Source organism: Temnothorax longispinosus, chromosome 9 (genome assembly GCF_030848805.1).
Source record: "Temnothorax longispinosus isolate EJ_2023e chromosome 9, Tlon_JGU_v1, whole genome shotgun sequence".
Taxonomy (NCBI): Eukaryota; Metazoa; Arthropoda; class Insecta; order Hymenoptera; family Formicidae; genus Temnothorax; species Temnothorax longispinosus.
The window spans coordinates 18,019,655-18,045,062 of NC_092366.1; the positions used below are offsets into that span (position 1 = coordinate 18,019,655).

Genomic DNA, 25,408 nt, shown 5'->3' on the forward strand with positions numbered 1-25,408 from the left:
TTATACCATATATTAGTAGCTTCTATCTTTTCCAATGAAATTATCGCGAATCTGCCGTCTTTCATTTTAGTCAGATAATACATCGTTTTTAAGCGTCCATATAGTCTTTAATCTTTATGCGCATTAATAAAAAGCACTGTTACAGTAATGTAATTCGTTAGCTTCGCTATAACAGGGAGTAATCAATTAAACTTGCCAGGTTTACTTGGAAAATAAGAAAATCAGGTTATCTCGGGGAACAAAATGTGTAAAGACCGCGTAAATAACAGTCATAAATCTCTGAGTATTATTTCCAAAATTTCATACAATTACCCTGATTATTTCATTACTCGCAGTTAATGTCATCGAGGAATTATATTTGTATTTCCATCAAGCAATTCATTTTGAAAAATATCCCTCATTACACTGGCAGCGAGAGTGAGTGAGTGACAGAAAAACAAAGAAGAGGGAGAAATAAAGCGCGAGTAGTATTTCGGTAGCGAGTCCTCTTGACAAGGAGTTTTGACGGGAAACAAAATCGGAATGGCTACGCTCGACTTGAGTCACCGCATCTAAACAGGAAGAAGGTGAAACAGATGCCGAGGGGATGACGGAGCAAAGGAGGAATGAGCTTTTCGACTGTACATCAAGCGGAGCGAAAACATAGGAACGCGTTGAAATGATCTAAAGGGCGGGTTTCCGTTTGAGTTAAGCTCACAAATTCGCCTCCAGGTCGACGAAGAAGAGAAAAGCCAAGGGATGGGGTAGGATGGAGAAGTGTACCGCTCTTCAGCGCGGGGTGACACAAAGGAGGAGCCTTCTAGTGGTTGAAAGAGGGCTCTGAAGGCACCAACGGCCATTATACCGAGGCGATACATCGCGAACGTACTTCCACCCTCCACTGTCTGTTTCTTCTCGAATCGCCTGCGGATAGCAGCGGAGAATCCTAGTAGATCCCGGTGTGAGGCTCTCCGAATAGATGAGGGAGAGAGAGAGAGCCCCATGTACTTGTATAACCACGGGTACGATTGAAGAAAAAGACCAAGTACCGCGAGGCAGATAACACTAAAGCCAATAGCGTATCGCAAATATGAATTTGCGCTCGGGTAATAAAATTGTGATAAAATGCCGCGAAGTTATATGCATGCAATTACATTATTCAATATATATTCAAGAGGTACGGAAAGGAAAAAGTATATCTTTTCATCTTCTTATTACCATGTAGCAAATAATCTTGAAGGGATACGACGAGAGCGTTCGGAATTTCTCTTTCGTATTAAGCGAATCTTTCCAGAATTGCCAAATCAGACGCAAGATGAAAAGCAAATAGATAAAGCTACCTCATATGTACTCCTGGCTGAGAACACGATTGTTAATATAGCAATTCATGTATAATCCCTTTCGAGCACCAAAGGTTAATAGGGAACACGGATTACCGATTACCGGCGTCGGCGACAACCATTATTCCTCAATCGAATGACGGAATAGTCAATGTATCGAGAGCAACAGGATACATTATGGATGCATCTCTCGCCCCTGACACTACGCTCATATCCATTATTGTTATTTCCGTTTGATAATTTCATTTCACACGTGATCTCGCGTCGGCGCCGGCGCGGCGGGAAGATGTGGGGAAGACGCGGTATCAGAGCTTCAACATCGTACATTCCGATATCTTCGAGAGAAAGCTCGATAATACCGCGCAAAGGAGCCGCTAAGAAACATTCTGAAGATATATCAGTCGACGTTCGGAGCCCGGATAGAATGGCGGCTTTAAAACTCGATGTTCTCTCCCCTCCTCTTTAGTTCTACCCTAGACAGTCCCGTCCTCCTTTTCAGACAGATACCTACGATAACCTGCTGCTCCTGGATTCGACATTATAATGGGCATCGTAGGCGTTCCATTTCCGTTGCTCTTAGAAAACCTCGTCTTTCTTTTGAAGAAGACGACGCTTTCCTTTACATTTTACATCGTACCTCGGTCGCCCTTTTCCCGTTTCATTCGACGAGGCGTTTTTGCAAGATACAAAACTTTTATAGTTATACATCGACAGATATTTGAAGAAATTTATGTCATTAAGTCGTATAACACGAATGATATTTTAAACTATGTGTAAAGATGGGTACGACGGAAACGATATCGTTAAAATATGCGTTCTGCAGATTGCTTGATTATACATAACATTATATAATTATGTGAATGACAAATAGATCAGCAGAAGGACATATCACAGATATTTTGAACATTTCCAGCTACGTTATTCACGCACGAAAGTTTTGCCCGCGAAGGCGTGGTGCATTTTTCTTGATTCCTGCCTTCCGCTGTAAGGAAAGCTCGCTTCAATATACATATATGTTCTCATTTACCTTTGGTCTTTTTGTTCTCTATTCTCCCTGCCTTTTCTGTTCTTTTCAGCGGAGATATAAAAGGAAGGAACACTTTCCTCGAAGTTTATTTCTATAATTCTCTATAAAAAAAGTGTAACTTTAGAGAACCGTTATTGACGACCAACGTAACGAAGGAAATTAAAGTCGTTCCTGGATGGATAGTTCTTGCAATGAGGTTAGTTAAATCTTCAGCCTCCGATGGTATGTAAATTCCCGCAATTGGCTTTAACTGACTATGGTTCGCGTTCGATATGTAGATTTCGTTTAACCTCTTGGAGTATGAATTATGTTCCAGCGATAAGAGCGCCCGCGGTTTGATACTCCACCAAGATTATATAAAGACGATAAGACCGGAAGTTTGTTGACTTAAATATAACCGCTTTTGTACTAATTTAATGACGTCACAAATACGCGAACAGGTAAATTAATAATCGCAGCTTTTCCTTCGATAATAATCTTGTTACCGAAAATAATTCATTTAAATATAATTATAATATCAGCAAAATAATACCTCCTTTTTAATGTATAAATATATTAAATATTAACCTAATTTTGTAATAATTAACATTTTTTATTCACAGAGAACTGTCTTGGCAACAGCCACACCAAATATGGCAGTTTTGCTCGGCACGTGTGAGGCAAAGTTCACGCGCCCAAATGAATTCTGCAACGTGGTGCTTTTTGCAGCAGCCTGATTTCCAGTCACTCGTTATATCACAGCTTTCTTCCGTGTCAAGAATATTCCAGACGTACACAGCATTTAAGGCTACCCCTGTTTAAAATAATAGATACAATATGATCAGATTACATTATATTACATTCAATTTCAATGTAAATTAATAAGGTTTTTATTCATTTACATTGAAATTGAATGTAATACAATGTAGTCTGATCATATTGTATCTATTATTTTAAACAGGGTACAGTACCTGGCCCCCATTGAGAAAAACAAAATAGAGTTTTTCTTCATGTCACAAAAGAGTAATATGAAGAACGTACTTATCAAAGTATAATTGTGAAAATTTTCTCCTTTCCTTTTTTCTTTTACTATGAGATTATATTTTACTGTAATGTACGTTATAAGCTTTCCGACATTGTAAGATGTAAATGTTTCGCAATGCTACGATTATAATTTTTTCCCTAGTTAATTATCGTACGATAATCTGTTTTCATTCTCTATGTGATTTTTGCGTTAACCTGTGAGGCACTATTTTACCAATATAAACTATAGCTACAGCTGTAATTATATAATTATATTTAAGGCAATTCAAATTGTGTGATTTGAGATGATATCTCATAGTGTTACTGTTCTCGTGATAGTTCCTTGTATGTAAATGCGATTGAATTCCGCAAAATGAGGCTGAATTTACACTAGATAGATAGAATGAGTTTGCTCGCATACATATTGAAAGTTTATTTTAGTACATTTGTTTAAATGATTTTCTGTTAACATTAAATACAGGTATTCACCGGCATCTGTATTGCTATTGTGGTTATTTACTTCCGCGAGAGCAAACACACTACCCATAATCGTACATGGGAACATGAATTACATTCAATATGTCATATAGCGGGTGTGCAATTAGCGCGAAATAGAATATATGCTTGAATTGTTGTGGTACGCGCTTACGCAAATTTTTCGATAGTTAATCAATCTTCGTCATGAATATTAAGAATGGAAGGTTGAAATAAGATTAAATTTTGCTTGCGGCGTTTCTAAATTAAATAAATATCTCTAGAGCAGATCACCTCATATTCGCTTCTTTTTTATCCGTCTTCGCGGTTTCTTCGTGACGAATTAAAATTCTTCTCTCGTTCTCTGTTTTGTGCTTGATTTAATATTATTATTATAAATTCGTGAAATTTTATCGCTGCCTATTTGCGTTTCCATTTTATTGTCTCTCGAGAAAAACAAAAATATTTTCGAAATTGGTTATCGTGAAGAAGTTTATACAGTGAATAATATATACAAATCAATCCGAGGAGCATTTTATATAATATGTAATGATTTATTAAAAAGAAATAAACTGAATGTTTAATTTAAAAATAGCAATTTTTTGATTGGTTATAATCAACGTTTCTTTTAGACTGCAGAGGAAACAGCAGTCCAATGGCAACAGCCAAACCAAATATAATGGCTTTCCAATACACCAAATTCTGCAACGTGGTACATTTTTTAGTGGCGTGATTTCCAGTTGCACGCTATAACTTAGCTTTGCGATTCGTGTCGAGAATATTTTAGACGTATGCGACACTTTGAACTGCAACACGTTATTCAAGCATTTGTTTCAAGGAACGCGACGTTAAATATTCAACGTCGCGCATAACAAAACACATCGTGGCAAATTATAAATCGCAATCTCACGCGCGCCGCGATCAGGCACACTTAGCCGTGCGTACGTCAACGTCAGTTAAGCAAGGATGAGGGGAGTAACGGGGGCCCCCGAATCCGCGAAGGGTGACAAGTTCGGTTTCAGCCTCGTGCTATAATTTGTGACTGATAATGTCACTCCCCCGGTGGAATCAACTTGTTAACCCACCCCAGTCCCCCTCAAATGGATCATCCATACTAGAATTATAGTGTTATATATATATGGCGTATCGTAAACCTATTCCAAGCTCGCAAAGATTACGCTACGTATACTCAATAAAGGAGCACGGTAAATTCTTATCTAAAGTATATTGTGAATACATACGAAAGAAATTCGCTTGAAAAAATTTCTGATTTTGTTTTTTTCTATTTTCAGATTTTTTTTTATTCTGGTTTTTATCTTTTTTTTTATGCATACTATTTTTATTCGTCTTCATTAAAATGGCACGTCTTCGAGAATCTACCCTAAAATCTCGAACAAAATTCTGTTCTCACGGCACGACATTCTATTTTCAAGCTACGTCTATTAATATTTTTCCACTTTCCAGGATTGCAATTTAATCAATAATAAAATCTCCGCGAATACAAATTGTTCGCTACAGGAGAAAGCTTCTATTATTGCGATATATGTGAGAGATGTCCGAGAAGATTTATATTACTTGACACCGCAGACGCGCGCTAGGCGCGCGCTATTTGGCTTTAATATATTATACTATTACTATTACATTTTACACTATTAATCCCTTGATACACAAAACTGTCAAAGTATGCGATGACAAATGCTCACGAAGGAAAAGAGGCCTCAATTCTTTGATAAAAAATAAATTAATTCATTGTCTGTTTAAGAGTGGATAACTTTCTAAATTTCTCCATTAGACATTATTTCTCACAAAGATATTCGCACTAGAATTATGTAGGACATAGAATTCCCGATATACATTCACGTGTTTCGCGAACGGATCACCTAGGTAATTAGCAGCTGGGTTAATTTGTGCCTGTGTGCGTATTGAGGAATTAGCTTAAGGGGTAGACCACGAATAATTGTTAGTTGAATTACAGTGCTATTCTACTGGGCGAACTTTCTGAGGTCGAGCAAACCAACTTTGGAAAGCACGTCGGTTACGTTGCTGAATACGCGCGTCGCGTTTCTCGTCAAATGAAATAGTTCAACAAGTATTTTATTTGTCAGGTAACGCAACAAATATAAAATGAAATACGAGTGTCTAACAATAACACAATTATATGAGCGTAAATTATTCTCAACAAAAAAAAGTAATTCTGTTCGGAAATTAAAGTGCATACTCATATCACTCTACAGTAACAAGATTGCTTCCAGAATCAGAATGATTGTTACACGCAAGAATATAACGTGCAACAAATTAGACAATTTGTAGATTATTATTTGCAGATATATTCTTGTGTGATTATTAGTTCCATAAATACAAAATATTTTTCAAAGGTCTCGTTAAGATTTTTCGATCATCATCACTTTGGATCTGTTTATTTGTTTCTAACGATACTGTAGATAAACATAGGCGCAACATGAAGACGCTCGACGAAATAGAGAGATTACTTTTTTTGATGAAATCTCGAGCTAACGCACCTCGTAACCACGTACCATTACAGATGATGATGCTATACATCCAAGGCGAAGAGGTGGCATCATCCAGTTATTTTCCATAAAAAAAAGGAACTGTATATTTACGAGCAGCGCGTAACCATAAAGGCCCAGTATCAGTTGAAATATTCTTTTTCTCGCCGAGGCGAGAGAGAGAACGGCCCAGGAGCGAAATTTCCAGCTTTTCGACCATCCTGCTAAGCTAAACGCGACTGAATGGTGCGCACGAAGAATATTCGTTGGTAATTGGCAGTTTCGTCGATTGCTATTAGTACGAGCGATTATACGTTTGGAGGAGGAGTTAAGTGCACGAGAGAGATGATTGGAGCACATGTCCGTCCGACAGGAATATTACCATAACGACGACAATCGTCTCTAGCCAAAGCAATTACCGCGCGCAAGTTATGGCCGCGTGATACGGTGGATGTACACGTGAGGTCGAAAGCCCCGTACCTACTGGAGATTATTGATCATCGATCGGGGGAGAGGTCGGAGTGGCCGGGCGTCTCCGGCCGAATCCGCAAGAACGTCCTACGCTACAGAAAGTTATTACCCGAGGCGTTCGTTACGAAAATTAGATTGTACGTGTATTTGATCGAGCGGATAATCTATTGATCGGCGTTTATTCTCGGCCTCAACGCCGCGAAAGGCTCTCCAGTTAAATCGATAAAATCAAACTGCGGCCGTCGTTGCGCGGTGCGAGTCGAAAATAGACACTTTTAGAATCCACTTTAATATGAATAATTTTCGATTCGTTATATCTTCAGAAGTTTAATTTCTGCGAAATCTTAATTTCATTCTCCTTATCTAATTCCAAAGAAATGACTATTAATTCCTCGACATTTTCGTCGACACAAATCGACTGCAAATGTCACCGAGGAATGAAGTAACTCGTCTATTTTCGGGGACACCGTGTATCCACTGTACATGTAAATGGGCACATGCACAGATCAATATCTCAGGAGAATGCATTCTCGCCCTTCGGGCGAACGGAGCGCGGAGGGGAGGAGAAGGAGGAGAGGGAAGAGGATGTGTCCTATCTGTTAAACGTCTTTTCTCAGTCGACGTTGCCGACGTGGCTCACCCCTCTCCGTCTTTAGTCTTAATCCTTCCGCGGCGCAAACAGGGGTAAGAGACGCTTATACATCCTGTTAAACCGCATTCAGGCGTCGGCGGTTAAGGCAGGCGGAATTATTGCTGCGAATTAGCTCCCCCTTGCCGTAAACTTCTTCCGACACCCAGCCGTCGCCTCGGCGGAAGGAACTTGCGGGCGAAGATAATAACGTTAATGCTGCAACGTGGAGGAGGAGAGATACGAATTAATACGCCGCGCGAGAATACCGCCGCTGCATTTTTCGTCGGCACGTTTCATTTCGCGGAAGTGACCGACTTCCTCGCGCATGCATCGCGCGGTTTACTTGCGTTTCGCAAGTGACGCACTCTCTTAAATTGAATCGATGAAAATCTCGCTGATTGAAACAGAGTAACATGGAATTTCATTGAGGAGTGAATAAGTGTCTCATTTGTCTTAAGTGCAAACATTAACACTTTCTCCGTCTTGTACTATTTCATTACGGGTAGTAGAATATTTGTAAGATGTAACTTTTAAAGCTTTCTCTATTTGTTTCGGATTACTAATCTGAGATAGTTATTTTTGATTGTAAATTATAGACTAGCTAATTATTATAGATTAATAGTATTATTGATTATATATTATTGGATATTATATATTATTGATTACAGATAATGGATTTGCTAATTACTTTGGATTGCTAATTAATAGCGAGATATCCTCGTACCTGTAGAATGAAATCCGTAATTAGTGTCCAAACTCAGGTTCATGTAATACACTTTTTATGCTGTCAAGCTTACTGTTCGCAGCCACTATTTCCAGCAATTTAATATCGTTGATTGAAACGGTTTATTATTGATTATTTCTTCAATGAGATCTCATTTATTTCTAGTGTTATACTTATAACTGTAATCCTATAACTAGTGATTATTCCCAACTTTTCGATAATAATAGACTGTTTGAAAGAGAGAGAGAGAGAGAGAGAGAGAGAGAGAGAGTGCGAACACTGCAAACTGTATATGAAGGGAAATATAACAACAATAATATCGCAACACGACGCACAATTAGCGAACAGAGCTCGTATTATACAGTATACATATATCTATTTACATTCGCGATATACGGATCCAGCGAGCTCGCAGTTTCTACATATTATTTGTCGCCTTTAATTTATACACATTGTCTCATTGGGCGCATTTTATGGCGCGCTATCGAAACTCAACATCGTTGTTCGTTGCGTACTTGCACTGAATACACAAAAATTACTCTCGCGCAGGATTTTTCTGGGTAATATCACATAAATCACGTACATAAACCTGAGCTTGTGCAGCCGATATATAAACCGATGCGTTATCATAGCTCTGGAAGGAAAACGATAAATCAGGACGAGTGGGTAAAAGGACCGTTCGTAATTTCGTTCGATGTCCAGGCGGGAAGAAGAGCCGAGAGATGAGAGGGGGGGAGGGAAAGAGAGCAAACGCGGCGTTTCGGTCCATCGTCCGTCCGCTATCCTGCGGTCTCGGGGGTTAATACCGCGCGTCCCTCTCCAGACTCGTAGGAATTTCATGGGACGCGCGAATCGAGCGTGCGTCGCGCGCCATCGAGCACGAAGTATCGAGACGCCCGGAATACGGAGAAAGGGAACGTATTAGAAGAGATGGACGCTCGAGGCCCGGAAGAGTCGCGATCCGTCTAACAGCGACGTATAGGTCGTAGCCGGTACACGCGATCGGGTGGATATAAATCAAAATTGGCAGGTGTGGAATTGCGACGCTTCGCGGAAGAGAAAAGCCGACGGGTTGCGAGAGGGGAGGGGCGAAAGTGAGACGGGGAAGAGAACATCGTCGCGGTATGCGGGAGGAGAGCAAGGAAGCGAGGGCGAGTATGGTAGGCAGTAAATCTCGAGAGGATCGTCGAACGGTGTGAGAAAAGAGTGTCGGGAAGGTGGAACGGTGAGCGAAGGAATAGGAGAGGCGAGCGAAGGTGTAGCCGCCGGAACGACAATGAGATGGGGTAGAATGCCACGGGTAAGTGCGGCACGTTGCGGCTAAACCGAGAAATCGACGTCGAGAGATCTTCGAACGGAAAGACGGGGACGGGAAACGAGAAGGGGGGGGAGGGTGATGGTGGTGCTGGTGGTTTAAGTCGTGTAACATCTGAGGAAGATTTAGCGTCATCGCTTGTCTTACATGTTTAATGCCGGAGTGTTTTACGCTCCCCTCGATGACGCGACGTGACGCGACGCATTCCCAATCCGCCCGCAGATTGCGGAGACAGCGGAAAAAAACGCAACTTTTATACGGAGACGCGCGCGTAAAGCGGAGCGAGGTCTCCCCGGGCTGGTCACGAATTTATGGCGGGGACAGAAACTCCTATCTCGCGTTGTGTTCCCTATATATCTGACCGTTATTATTATTTTATTACGGAGCTATGTCCCCGTTTTATATATAAATATATATACAGAGCGACGACGCGGCGCTATTACACGAGGCATTACGTAATTGGTTTTAAACTTCGCATGCGCTCCCGTTAATCACCTCTCCATATCCATATCCATGCATTGCTTCGCAAGCTTTTTCTGCGAGTAATAAACGCCGTGATAGAAATATATTATTTCATCATACATTTGTATTTAAGCTCCGATTACTTCAATGTTTTCACACTCGATATTTACACTCTCTTGTTTATTATTTTAAGCATACTAAAATATGTCAACGGATACACGATATGCTTAAATAACGACTAATGTTTTGTAATAACAATTTCCATAGCTCGCACCGTTTGTACGTGGGGAGAGTGAGTGTGTACTTTTCTCTCGAGTTACCGATTTCCGAAGAGAATCGCTCCATTCACGACAATTTCACGGGGAGCTCGACGGAGCCGCCGTATTTCCCGGCGAGGAGAAAGCGTCTCGCATCCGTTGGCATCGTCGTCGCACCGCGCTTATGCGAAATTATTCGCGATGGAACGCGCGAACGAGGAACGGAGTGCAATCGGACGCACAAAGAAAACCCATTAAGATCGCGAGGCGAGCTTTCTATTAAGCTTCCGACAGGAGGTGGGCATTGAAATAAATCGAGCGTTAGAACGTGCTGGGAATTTTAACCGACGACGGGGAGAAGATTCCATCCTCCGTCGAAATCGCTTAATTTTTCTCCGCAACACAGGAAATGGCCGTTCTAACAACTGTTTCCTGGCGGCCACTGCGGCGACGGCGGCAGCGGTGGTGGCGGCGCGGCGGGGACGTCGTCACCGAAGAGGACGACGGATCGCGTAATTTCCCGGCGCGATTTGGCTCTCAGCATCCGGGGGCCGTTCTTTACCGTTGATATCCGACCCGCCGGGCATCTGATCCTAAGGACACGCGAGTCAGAACTTAAATCTGGCAGGCAAATGAACGACGAGCATAAATCCCGTACGTAGCGCACGTGCCGGAAATGCCGCGAATATATTTCGCGTCAGGGACGGACGCGCTTGCCGTCGCCCGTCGCGTCGTTCGTCCGGGGCGAATAAGAGGACGTATTCATAATTAACGCAGATAAATCCGAAATAAAATTGGCCGTTATGACACCTGGGGCGTGATAATTTGTACGAAATGCGATCTCAAATCGTTTTGTCAGGTCGTTAAAAAAAGTTAAAATTTATCGTACTTAAAAAAGTTAAAAGAAACAAGAAATTTTTTTATGCGAATTCATCGTACAAATTTGTTCTATCTTGCTGAGTAGGACACCGTTTATTTTATTTGCGTTACATGTTCGTTGATTAAATCATTAAAATGATTATCGTTTAAAAATTCAAACTCAATATCTGTAAAATTAAACGGAAAATTTACAGTTCGTTACTTTTCGATTTGTTGATTACTGCAATTAGCAATATCAATGCAAGTTTCACGCGCAAAGATTTACAGTTAATCATCGATGATCGGTGAAAGTCAACGCACGTTAAAAATGAGAAAGGACATGACATATTGCTGGTTAAAAATGCGTTTTGTCTACTAAGATGTACCTTGAGAAAGATAATGTTTTAATGATTACGTGCAGCGCGCAAGTAAGTAGATTTTATGACATGAAAAACGGGCAAATGTAAATTAAAGATCATTAAGCAGAACTTGCGATGCAAATGTACATTCGCGTTTGAGTGTGGACATGCATTTGCATTTGGATTAAATCTTCATTGCATTCGGCAATGGCAGAAATATTCATACATTAAGTGGTACGTACTTTGCGTTACCTTTTCAAGTCAGTGCCGTAAAATAAATATTTTCCAGTAAAAACACCGAATGACTGAAATATACCTATGAAACGTTAAATAGAATTAATCGTAACGGAACACAGAATCGTGTCCCGTGATAAGAAAGAGAGCAAACGAAACCGGGCATATTTGAGTTTTTTTTTTACGCGTAACTCATTATAATGCACGATTCAAAAGCTATGCATTCTAAATGAAGGATATTGCGTAGATTGCGAATATTTTTCTCTTGCCGACTGCGCAATACCATAAAAAATGCTAGGATAAAATTTGACAATAAACTACAAAGCAATTCCCCAAAGTTCTTCCGTAAAACATTCTTTCACGTATTGTTTAACCGCAATAAATTTTAGTTTATAAATGACGCGCCTTTTCACACAATCCTATTAATTTCTTCATTTCTTGCACGCGCCTAATATGTCCGAGTTTAAACGGCCTCGTATGTTTAAACGATTAGATGATTTTAATCAAATATATTCATTTTTTTTTAATATCGCAAAATTGAGAAATGTTTCGTGAAACGTCTATATAAAAAATTGTCGCATTCCAATAAAACGATTACCGAACTGATTGTGAGTGATGTAATTCGATGGATAATCGCGGAATTCTTAAAAGAATACATCTTACGCAGCGCTTCTCTTATTTACGTGATAACTCGCGAGTGAAAGGTCGGGGTATACAAAGGGGTCACCGTGAGACATTCACCAACTTTTGATGAAATGCACCTTAACTCCTCGCCTTTAATGAACATCCCGGGCAAGTGTGCTTTAATTACACCGGCCGATCTCCGCAGGCCTTAAAGTTTTAATGACAGCGAAGGAAAAAAGAGTTCCCCCAGACCTCCGAAGATTACAGACCATTGCCTTGAAAGTTTGAAAGCGTGACACGCGGAACTTGGCTTATTTCTTATGTCGATTAAAAATCCGACATAGTAAAAGTAGTAGCTAAACAACAAGTAATAGGGTGCGAAAGCAAGCTTTTACAGGCTCATCGATATAAGTCGATTAAAACTTTGTTAAAACAATGATATCTTTCTCGGCGACGCGCTGTGCGGCGAAGATATCCGGCAAGTTTCAACTCGATCATAAATTTAGCGCGTCACTCGTTTGCATCCGTTTCATTATCGCGCCGTTCTTTTTCGTGTTTAATTAATGTGCGGCCTGTCTCGCAATTCCCATTACTATAATCAATTAACGATAAGTGCTCTCACAATTCTCGGCCGTCTTTTCCGCTTAGCGAAAAATAATTCCAAATAAATTATCGGAAAATGAGCTTTCCGTTTAACTTGCGCCAAGCGAAGATGCAGTTAAAACTCATTCGCTGTAAAAAGCTATAAAAACGTTGTACCGATAGCACAAAAATCAACAGTATTTGTCAGCAAAATAGCGCATATAGCTCTAAATACCTAACCTGCGCTTGTCGGGAATAACTCGCCAAGAAGTACGTGATCTAACTAATTGACGTTAATCAATTACATCGAAGTAATTTATATAGTCCCGTGGTGCTTCGCGTGCGAACTGCCGTGAAATACGACGAGCATGCTTTCAGAATAATGGAATTCGGTATGCACATAGAAGGGTAGATTTAGTTTTTTTCCAGCGTTTTACCGGCGCTGCTCTATGCTGATTCGATGAATGCGAAACACACAGTGTTCTTTTTTCCTTTTATCACATACCGAGCCCGGGCCCGTACTGACCTTTGTTCAACGACACGTATATCCATCGATGATGCATTCTGCGACATATGTGTGTCATCCGGGGGATAATTTCAATTCTTGAAAAGCAATATCGTCCGCATGCATCCGCTATGTAAAGCAGATAAAAAAAGATATTCATTCAATATCGCGCATCGGACTCAAAACAGACGAACTATACGTATAGGTACACGTGATGCAGTCACTCTGAAGGGGTAATGACAGCAAACGAGGACGTTAACGGTGCGAAAGGCTATATCTCACCAACAATTAAATAATTGTACACTTAAATTACGCAGAAATTAAATCGCGCTCCAAGCGGAATTCTATTTGACGAAAGAGAAAGATTCGACAGATTAACGCCTCATTAAAGATTCCGAGACAAATTATCGAAGTTGGCGTTCAATTATGCCCGAAGAAAAGTAGCGTGCAAAAAGGTACAACGGGATGCGAAGTAAAGCGTGGCAGTAAGTGGAGATGTTCGCGAGCCCCGCTCCATTTAGAAAATTAAACATCGAACGGCATTGAACGGCTCGGCGCGTAGTAGCGAAGGAAACCTCTCTAATGCTCTCTCTGTGATTGTACACACCGCGCGTAATAGCGCAGAATAATCGACCGTGTTGTTCTCGAATAATATTACAGTACAAATCGCACGTTTACAAACGTTCAAAGGACCTCCTCGATAGCATATCCCGCCGCAATTACACCCCTAAATACCGGTAAAACGGAAGAAAAGCGACGTCGCGTTATTCAAGGCAAGCCGGCACGCCGCCGCCGCGCTCTGAAATTGCTCATACGATACCGTAAATTAATTTTATTCTCATAATTAAAACCTTTCGCGGCGGAACGCAACGGTGGTGTGTGCATCCATCAGCAGAATTGCAAATTTAATCCCTCCTGCATGCATTCATTTTTTTTCTACGGACGTTTGCAGTTTTGTGTAAAAAGATCCCAGGTTTTCCCTGCGGAAAATACACTCAAGGAATACGCAATTATCTCTCTCGGGCCGCTTAAATAACGCTCGTCATATTCTGTCATAATATAATTATCTCTCCATTGTACTTTTCTTTTATTTCTTCGTTTAATAATACGTAAGAAATTAATCTAATTGTGCGAACGGCAAGAATATCGCAAGAGTATAATCAACCCAGCAAACGGCTCGCGCGCTCCGCGTCGTCCGGATACGATTTTGGAACAAAACACATTATTATAACGTAACGCATATTATATATAGATATACGATATATTACACGGTTATAACGGTACTATCTCCTCGAGTTTTCAGCTATTTATACGGGCACCAGTCTTGTTCCCGTTCGCCGAACCCTTAGCCGGCAAAACTTCGGTAGTTGAGACCCGTTAATGCTTGACAAGTAGATCCGCGTAATATCCAGGGAGCGTCGCGCCGCTTGTAACCGCCCCGAGGCGTACTCCGCCACCTGGAAATGTAGCGCATACACGCGGGGGCCGCGGAAGCGTACCGATGGTGCCGGCAACACCAAAGCGTTGCAGTAATTCATTGAAATTACCTGTTTCAGGAGCACTCTGTTCCGCGCGGCGCAACAACAATGGTAAGGAATGCATAATGGAAGGAAGCGACGCCCCGGGGCGGTAAGGTTGCCGCTACCACCCGCGGGGAGTGAATTTTAACGCATGGGGACCCGCAAAGGGGAGACGCCGGCGGATGGGCGCCTGGAATCCGCGCGAAATTTGCGCGCGACGCTACGCGACGCGGGGCGGCCGCTGTCTTACCGCGCTGGGCGCGCGTGAGTGACGGGAATCGTCGTCGACGGGGATAACGAGGGCTTTTACGTCGCGCGACGATACCCGCCGCCCGCGCCGCCGCGCCGCCGCGTATGAATCTCGCGTTAATTACGGCGAATTTTGCCCGCGCGGGATACTCCGATGTGAAGCTTTCGCAATTTGCCGTCTGTCTTGCTTTCAACGGCATATTCAGCGGCAAAATGTCACAAGTTGTGCCGCGAGTACGTGAAGATGTTCAAGATACTCTCCGCAAAGCATTACTTTTCGAATACTCGGGGAATGATCTTCTTTTCTCGGAGCGAGGACACATGGCGTACTACGTAAATCTTACATCAGATAGACAATGCGAAGCGCCTCATCTAACACGTTGTGCGTTCCATATCTCATATCTCTCGAGGTCGTTTCTGCCGTGCCGTGTCTGCTCGCACACGATAAAACCGCCTATCATGGAGAAACGAAGATTTGTGCCATTTCCCAGCGAGGAGATAAGCCGCGAACAAACCACTTCACGTTCCGAGTAGCATTACACGTGGAGCCGTCGCTAAGAGCATTGTTATTTTCCGTTATATCGTACTCGCGATGTCTCGGAACGATCGTAGCGACAACCCGATAACATCACGCGCTTGAGTGTAAAACGCGAGTTAACTTTTTCATATCTCTCCGTGCGAAAGGAGAAATATCTCAAGCGTACGGTTTTCGTCGCGAGGAAAAGATTGCGGTTGATCGGACATACTCTATATGTATCTACATTGTAACTGTTCATGTTCGTGAGAAAAATTCAACGAGCCGGGATATGGATTCATCGGCACACGCGATTGAATCGACACGGAATCCCAGAGTTCTCGCGATCTCCCTCCGAAAAGCGAAGACAAGCGGAAAGCCTGGGATACACGGCTGCGACGGCGGCGGAGAGAGGAAAGGAGTGAGAACGCGAGAAATTCCTCCAACTTTCAGCGGGGTCACCATCAGCAGCCATCTTTCGGCTACGCTGGTCGGGAAAGCCAATTCGGGGAAACTTGCTCGATTCGCCACCGACCGACATGCCTCAAGAAATCCCACGTGTTTTCTCTCAACGCTCGCGCGCTCGCTTTTATCCTCTCTCTCTCTCGGACAATCTTTCTTCCCCCTTCCCCCGCCTGCCCTATTTCCTTTCCCTTTCCTGTCCCTTTCCACCGTTGCTCTCATTTCACCTGGAACCCATTCCCTCGCGTCCCTTTTCCACGCCGCTCACGACGTAGCTTTTCCAGACCTCTTCAGACTTTATGGATTCTTCAAAGCGGAGATACCGCCGGATTGTCAAAGTTTCAGGCGACTGGATATCCGGCGGAATCGCGGACGCCTTCCGTCTTTCGATCGTTTGATCTCTCAACGGAATGCAGATTACCGCTGGAAACCGAGACATTACTAGGCAAACAAGACTGACACCTTAATAAACTCAGTCGCGCCGGAAAGCTCGTAACGTCAATTTTATTCCGACCAACGACCGCCGAAATATTCGATGAGATAATAATAGCTTTGAAACTGACAGCGCACCGTTGAAATTCAATAGAAAACTTGTAGTTGTATTCTAAACTCGATAGAATGGCAGACCAAAAGGTAGTTTATCCCGGAGCTATTTCGGAACCACTTCCACAACTTGATTCGCGAATCACTGATCCTCCGAAGCACGCTCGTTCGCTTAGCGTTTATTTCACGTTCTGATGTTTGAGTAATAAAATGTCCAAAAATAAAACTGAAAACCTACCAACAAGAGGAAAAATTGATAAAACATGAAAGTAACTACTCGCTAAATCGGAAGAATTATAAAATAAATAGACGAGAGTATAGATAAGATAAAAGCGAATTCTATTCATTCTACTCTAATTTTATTTTCATTCTATATTCTATTCAGTGAAATACATTTAGTCGAAAAATGAAATAAATATTGGCATCATTCTGAATTCTGCTTAACACCGTTTAAGCAAAACTTAGATCGGTTGGAGCTGTTGAGAAAAAAAAATCCGTAAATATACTTCTCAAAAGTCCATTCCTATCACAGTAAAAACCTATTCGCCGCGGAGACACCGTGTTTCCAGCTTGATCACAACGGATGAGCCGTCCATATCGCCCTTTCGTGACGTGCACTGTGGAAACGAACGTGCGAAAGTACGTTTACATAACTTTACGCTCCCGCGGACGATCTTCGCCGCGGAAAGTAAACCACATTTTACGATGAGAGAAGTCACAATTGTACTTTGCAGTCGAAAGAAAGAGACGAAGAAAACTTCGACTCGCAGCGGGATAAAAGCGTGCGGTAATGAGCTCTCATCGCGACGCGTCGACGTCGCATTGAGAGAGGAATCAATTATGGAGACATGCCAAAAGTCAGTCGCGCACGTTTCCCGTCGAACGCGACACGAGACGATGACTTCGTCTGTGCCGGTACTCCGGAACTCGATTTCGAACGTGTAACTTTCGCCACTTGCCACCTTGGTCGCCGCGAGTTCACGAGAAATCATTATCGATACTTCGGAAGTCCTCGTAATTTGCGCTTCGGTGGCTTTTCCCTTGAACGACGAACGAAAGACGCAACTTTTTTTTACGACTTTAAGCCGTCTAACACCGGCCGTTTTCGGAGATTACTCCTGATTTTAATAACCGGGCTTGAGGCGAGAGACTTTCGAGGCTTATTGAACGTCTCCGTAGTGTGCGTGGAAAGTTGCGCGATGTCCTACGAAACTGCTTAAGGACTCGTTATTTTCAATGAGGTTCTTTCTCGTTTTCCGGTGCCGTTGTTGTAGTTGTCGAGTCGGCGGCGACGACAACATCTGCACCGACGTAGCAACAACTTGGGAGCGAACCGGTGCCGGAGCCAATAGCCAAAGGATTTTCAGAAATGGTTACCGGCTTTATTGCCGGTAAGTTTTACGAAACTTTCCGCGAAGTGCGGAAAGGTACGCGGAGGAGAGATGTATTAACTTAGTCTCGAAAGGACGGACAAACGCGAAGATTGTACTCGCTTTTAATTAACAGAATCCTTCTTTATTGCACTACGTCGCCGGAAGCGCTCTATCTTTCTGTTCTCCGGACGTATAATAATAGAGAATGAAATCGCGGACACATCAACTGAGAAATTGTTGAGCGACGCTCTAACGGATTAGATGTGAGGTTAAATTTAAAATCAGACGTGAAAAATAAATGTTAATTAAATCTTTCTCAAATGTCAAATATATCTAGGTAAAAAGGTAATTCGAGATATTTTCGCGCATAATAACATTTCACGCATATGTTTTATGTTTCAAAACGCGGTACAGGTTTATTGCAAATAAAAGATCGAGAAATGTTTTGATAAATTTAATTTAAATTTTATTTTAAATTAAATTTGCATTTTTTTAAATCTAAATTTTATTGGAAACTGTGCCATTGAAATTAATACCGCGGCAGGAAATGGTATACGAGATAACGTTAAATAATAAATTTATAATTAATATATTAAAGTGGAAGGTGATAAATGAAATACGTAAAGAAAATACATCGCGGTTGAAACTTGAAACGATTATACGTTCCTCGTAAAACTGCATACTGCACGTCATTCTCCATACATAAACAATCAAGGGGTATCAGATACTTTTAAATGTGATATATCGCGTGTACCCTATTCAAATTGGTCGTAAATATTTAATGAGAAAAACATACGAGCAGGACAGGTACACATTAGGATGAAGCACAGAATGTCACGCAAGATCTGACCGATTGCTTTTAAAAGATTCGTCGTTACAGATAGCACCTGGTTAATATTAGTTTTATGTCAGCGACGTCTGGCGCGACGGGGTGGATGTCCAATGAACATTGGTAAGTATCTAAGAGAACTACATAAATCCACGGGGTTATAATGGCTTTTCGATAAAGCCCGGTAAAGGTTGCTCCAAGTTCCATAAATCATGATATTCCCCGTGATACAATGTTCTCCCTCTCTCTTTCTCTTTTTCCCAGGAAAAAGTAAACAGCACACTCGGCATGCGCTCTCGCCCCGGTTCTCCCCTCTTTGACCGTAGGCGTGATAACTCGCACGAACATTGCGTTTTGAATATAAAACGCTTTACTACGCCCCGGTAATGAAGTGCAGTCTTATTAGACCGCTTTCTCTGCCCCTTCCCGTCGTACAATGAGATTTCGTTTTTGCAGCGTGACAAGCGCTCACATACGTGCGCGTTAAGGCGCGCGTGTGATCGTGATTGCACCCCTATTTATACTCGTCTATTGTTTCCGCTTATCTACCGCGAGCGAGATTTTTGCGAGAGGGATGATTTATCGCTTTTGGAGCGCCGTAAAAACGGCGGTGGATCAAGCGGACGCCGCGGATGAATGTATCGGCATAATCTCAAGGGGTTCGAGGCAAAAGACGGCGCACGTACTCCCTCGGCTTCTCATTAACAACCCTTATTTCATTAGGCTCCCTCTTCTTGCCCGGCATCTATCCGGCTCCCACCACACCTCTCCGTCCTCTCCTTCTTTTACACTTCCTTAACTCCATCTGCTCCCCCTCGCTTTTCCGTCTAAAGCCATCCTGCACTTTCACGGGGCGAAGAACGCCTGATTTATTTCCTGTCGGCGGCCGAGTAATTTCGCCCGTTTGTCTCGCTAATTATTTGCCGCCGCGACTGCGTAAATAAGATCGACTATCGTTGTCCGCGAAGACGAACAAAACCGTCGCGAAAAATTGTCTTAAATAAAAGTAAAAAAGTCGACCCATCTTTCCATCGAAATCCCGGTGTTCATCGTCATTAAGTTGCGATGCTTCGATTAAACTTGGAATTTCTGTAATGCGCTCGTGACAATAACGGCAGAATTTCTTAATGGATATTACTATACATTCATTAAGATAAAAATATATATATGTTCAATATATCTCATTTTTCAGTATATCTTCAGTATATCTCATTTAATACTTCCTAAATACACAAAAAAAATGAATATTAGATTACCTCTCAAAAATTTTTATTCATCCGGCGCGTGTGAGCTTCTCAAATACTTTTTTTCTCTCCTTTTCCTTTCTTTCTCTTTTTTGATGTAATTTAATATCATCTAACATAAATCTTTTTCCTCATATAAATCCATAACTGTTTTTAAAATGAGTCTTTAAAAGTTTGTTTCATGACGTTTCTACATGTCGCGAAAAGGAACGCAAACATAAACTTGGGGAAAACTCGCGTTCACGCGAGGAGGCACGCAATATGAAAGGACGTCGATCTCGCTCCCGCCGTTCCACATGGCTTCATAATATATGCATTGAACGCACGTGTCTGACAGAGATTTTTCGTACGTCGAAGCGAGCGCGCGCTTCATCGATAAACGTTTCGCACGTTGAAAAGGGAATATTACGGCGAGACAGTGGTTTCCCGGGGACCTCTCTTATTCGCTCCAATTCTCCGCGATTTTGCGAAGATCTCCACCGTGAAAATATTCCACTATCTCGGATATCGTCCTTATTTACATCTTTTAGGATCCGACTTACAATACCTGTCTGCTCGCGACTCCGACGTTATTCTCCATCTGTATATCTTTCATCTTGAGACTAGTCATTTCGAGTGTCTCGTTCGTATAACGTCAAAAGGATCCGGATGCTGATAACAGAGAGAAATATCGAGATTGCAAATGGAATTTCGTGTGTACATATACACACATATGTAAGCTCTTGCGTATTTTTAAGTTTTACCGTTCTCAATAATTAATCGAATGGCAACGGACTGTAAATTCGAAAGTTATTCTCAAATGCGTTAGTAGGTTACCTTACAAACCAAAAGTTTGTGCTTCCCTCGTTGCGCGTCGTATAAAACGAGGACAGCTAATTCTAAAAAAGCTTCTTTCGGTCGATGCTGCGAGGGTCGATAAATCCCAGGTACCGAACTAAACTAATGTATCGGAAAGTTACGCTAACCGTATTATATCTCGCGTAATTTATTTTCGCCGAAAGAGAGTAGTATCTTTCTCCTGATAGATATGTACGAACGTTGCTTCGCGTTCGTTTCACCGAGGCACGTGTTCCCTCCAGCAAAGGCACGGACTCCAAGCACAGATGTCTCAATTATCCTTTTAATTCCTCATTCTCTCCTTTCATCTCGTTATCTCGCTTAACGAAGGCGCCCGGCACCCTTCCTTCATCGCGAAACAAAGGGATTCCGCCGTCCTTTCTAATTGAGCCCACTGCCGTTTTGCAGTATGAAATTGGTCGTCAGGGAATCAGCGCGGCAATATCGAAATGACAGAAGAGAAGAACGGAATCAGTATTGAACAAAAACGAAGTCGACACGTTGTCGAGCGGAATTTACACAAGCTGCTTAATTAGCCGTTTAATTGACAGAAGGATTCCGCGACTAGATTATGCGATCCGAATCATTAATGTAATTATACTAATTATACTGCAGTTCATGTTTCGATTTTCTTACCATTGTGCCCTAAATCGATGTCTGTCAATTCCATTTGACCATGAAATTCTTTGAAACCTTCTTAATAAAAGAGATTGCAATGTATCTAATCGCGTGACTCCAAAAATATTATACACGGTACTAAATTAAGTAGCAGTCATTTGTAAGAAAACGTTATAAAAAGTAAGTATAAGAACATGAGATTTATTTCTAACGAAACTGTTATTTTAGAAATTTTAGACAACACTATTCTATTTATATTCACCTTTCTCGTCTCCCAAAAGTGTGATTAAAAATCATATTAGACACAAACTAATCATCATAATCAAATTAGCCGTTAACCTTTAAGCACTTATTTCCGACATACGTATATTTAATCTCGCATTAAGGTATAATGAATCAGTTGAATTATCGATGCAATTCCACTGTCAAAATATATCTCGTACTTTAAAAAGATGAAGGAAGATATAAATCTTTTTGGCAAAATCTTGGAAACTGGATATAGATACATCGGCTCGAATAAAATTACTGTAACTAAAATTATTAAGATACGTTTACTACCATCGCGTGACACAATAATAATTATTCCCGCGCTAGTGGCGGCAAGTGTAACGTTACGATATCAATTACCGTCTATTATTCTGGTTTGGCTCGGTAATAAGCATCGATCATATTCGTACGTTGGTAAAATATACGGCTCGTCGTATAATCTATCATTTAGCTCGACCAAGGTAGGTATGTTCCTTTTGTTGCGACCGCTAGCCCACACACGGTCACGGCGCCGAAAGTTGTGTGTTTCAATTATCGCACCTGAGAGGGAGGCGATAAATTGCCGAGCATTGTGCCACCGGTGCGATAACTTCATTAAATCGACATTTATCGTTCCCATCCGGTATATATTCATCAGAGCGCATTCGCGCGCGCAATATACTATTTATTTATTAATTTATTAATAACTTTAACGACGGGCTACCGCACACCGGCACGTCCGCGCCGGTGAGAGTTGGGTTTCCGATTTTTTGCGGTTGAAAGTCGTAAACCTGAATCGCGCGAAACTATAACGAAGGCGAAGGTAATGGCGAGAAATAAAAATAAAAAAAGCAATTTAATGACTCTTGTATGAATTTATTTTCCGCGTGTATTTTTCGTTTAAAACACGGAAGATTCGGAGAGAGGCTTTCTATAATAATCTCGTATCTCAAAGAGACTCGCTCGTTACGCCTCTCGTGATGGCGAATACAGAAACGTGCTCCTCTCGATCTTGTCTAACGAGACGAAGACTGTTCTCGAATGCGAATTTTATCGAATCGTATGCAAGGAGAGGATTTCCTTCGCGAGAGCACTCTGTTCTTTACATATTTACGTCTTATCTCTAATCGAGTCGTTGAAGCGTCCGTATCTCCGCGTGTTAATGCAGTTAAATTGCGGATACGCTCCTAGCTCCGCGATCGTACGAAGTGTATCCGATGTCCTTTGATGTGACTGCGAAAGGTTGTTTCTTACTTGGTGCCTCGTTCCGTGCATTTCCACTTTATCGAAACTAAAACGCGGAAGCACACCGAGAAACGACTAAAGTACGATGAAACCACGCGAGCTTCGCTTATGTTTTCTCTCGATATGCGCGAGACTACTCGAGCTATTTGCATGCATAGCGGCATGCATAAATCCGCCGCAAGACGTATTTAACGATACGGACGCACCGCGAATAAGTGTCCAGGAAACACAAAGTAAATTTTGCTGAGCCTTGAAGAGTTTCTCTTAAAGCTTAGTTACGATTACCGCGTATAATCAGTTTAATAAATAAATAGCGATCTATATAAATATTGTTCAAGCAGAATTTTATGCCTAATAATAACTTTGTTTTATTGGACATGTCAAAATGTCAATATGTCAATATATTAAACTATCAATATGTTTATGTATCAAGATGTCAATTTAATTAAATATCAATATTATAATATATAATAATATTCCATAATTAATAATTTTCCTGTAATAAGTAATTCTCAAGGGCTTAATCAGGCGACCGATTGCAGATGCAAATTGCAACAGAGAAACTTGATACGAAAGATTCACAATTTTTGCACGATATTGAATGCTTATATACACTCCAGCGAGATTTTTTAATCAAGCTATCAAATATTGATCGAACACTTGTCGCACGTACGTCGTTAAAAACAGAGAAGTATCGCAGCTTACGTTCACCATCAGATGGTATCTTCGAAGAACAATCAATACTTTTGACATCTTTTCGATCACTCGCGACAAAGCAGTGCACGTTCGATTAAATCACAAGATAAATTGTCATCAATTACTTTTATCGAAAAATTAGCGCTAAATGTGACGTTCTAATTTTGATTTCCACCTGTCCAATATGAAAGACAAATTTAATTGCGATGAAGATCGCATATCTAAATTTAACATCAAATGATGAACGTGAAATGCTGATATTTTCTACAATGAACATGTGAAAAGATCGTAAATTTCAAACGTGTTTGAAGCTATCAATATGCGTGCATCATGCATGCGTGTAATGTGCAATTATAATTCGCGACAGATGATAGATTGGTAAAGAAATGTTTACCTACGAATATAGATAGATATAGATATAACTATTATCTATCACGCTCAGAGAACTTGTCAAAGAGGTGTATGTGCGGGTGTGGCTTATATATTGGACATATATAAACCTAGATACACATAAGTAATGAACTTTAAAAGCTGAAGGTATAAGGGAGAGCAATATTTTTAATGTAAGGGGAAAAAATATTCCGTTACAAACTTAATATAATTAAAAAGAAGTGATTGGAAGGTAATAAAAACCAGTTTGAGTGACAGAGAAAAAAATGGCTGGCACGAGAAATACTCCTTTGAAAGTTATAATGACAAGCGTGTCTACGTATACGCGAGTCACTCGAAACTTTGAAATATCGAGTGTCCGCAGCCGCTTGACGTCTTCGTAACGGAAGGAACGAGCTACAATTTACAGGGGAACGAGAGCGAGCGCGTGGTTGCAGTCAGGAAGTTCTTCGGTAACGATTTCCCGGGGACAGCCAGAGTCGGTCTTAGTCTTCCCTCCCTCCTCCCGGTCACAAGCCGGCGAGCCAACGGCCCAACGGGTTCCAGTCCCTCTAAATTAAAGACGTTTGATTTTTGGGTCGGGCGTAGCCTGGGATACGGGAGTTTTACGTTTCTTCTCCTTCGGAAGTAGTTACGCCGCCGATAGCTCAATAAACTCCGCGGAGCTCTCCTCCAGGGAGATCTGATTCCAACTTTCGCGCATAAAGAAAACTTGGGGCGGTTCGAGGACTTTAAAAGATTATATTTTATAATCTAACATTCTCGGGGTCCGCGCGTGATTTCTGCGCGGTCGGAAAACTCGCTTTTTAGTTTTCCGCAAGATAGGGATGCGACGAAAATTATGGATTTTCGGATTACTTCGCGTGAGGTAAATCGAACGTATTTTAAGGTCCCGTTGCTTCGCATAACGCAATCTCGCGCACAGATTGCTGGACCCCCATCATTAACATATTCTAATCAAATTTTCTGCAAATGGATGCAAACCACCATTTTCGTAGTTTGCTATTACAAAACATAAACCGAGACATAAACATAATTCATGAGGTGCAGAATCTCACTTACATTAGTGGATTTATTATTCATGTCGTTTTGCCAATATCAAGTTAAAGCCGATATTACCAGTACGAGTTGGGTAACAGTATTTAATAATAGTTCCCAAGCCGATGCTTAAATTCATAATGTGCTTTCTCGGAAATACTCGGAAACGCCATATTTATGGAAAATGTTTACAGTACAAACATTTATATTATAAAACATAACATAAAAGTTACGAGATACGCGAACGATAAGG

The 25,408-nt window shown here is 41.5% G+C and overlaps 3 protein-coding genes across 7 annotated transcripts in view; 1 reads left to right on the forward strand and 2 right to left on the reverse strand.

Annotated features, from left to right (window-relative positions):
• Rps12 (ribosomal protein S12) overlaps positions 1-25,408 on the reverse strand; it is a 224,029-nt gene that overhangs the window by 196,322 nt on the left and 2,299 nt on the right. The window lies entirely within an intron of this gene.
• LOC139819370 (uncharacterized) overlaps positions 1-25,408 on the forward strand; it is a 368,184-nt gene that overhangs the window by 167,238 nt on the left and 175,538 nt on the right. The window lies entirely within an intron of this gene.
• LOC139819361 (synaptogenesis protein syg-1) overlaps positions 1-25,408 on the reverse strand; it is a 269,748-nt gene that overhangs the window by 96,047 nt on the left and 148,293 nt on the right. The gene's annotated exons all lie outside the window — the stretch shown is intronic.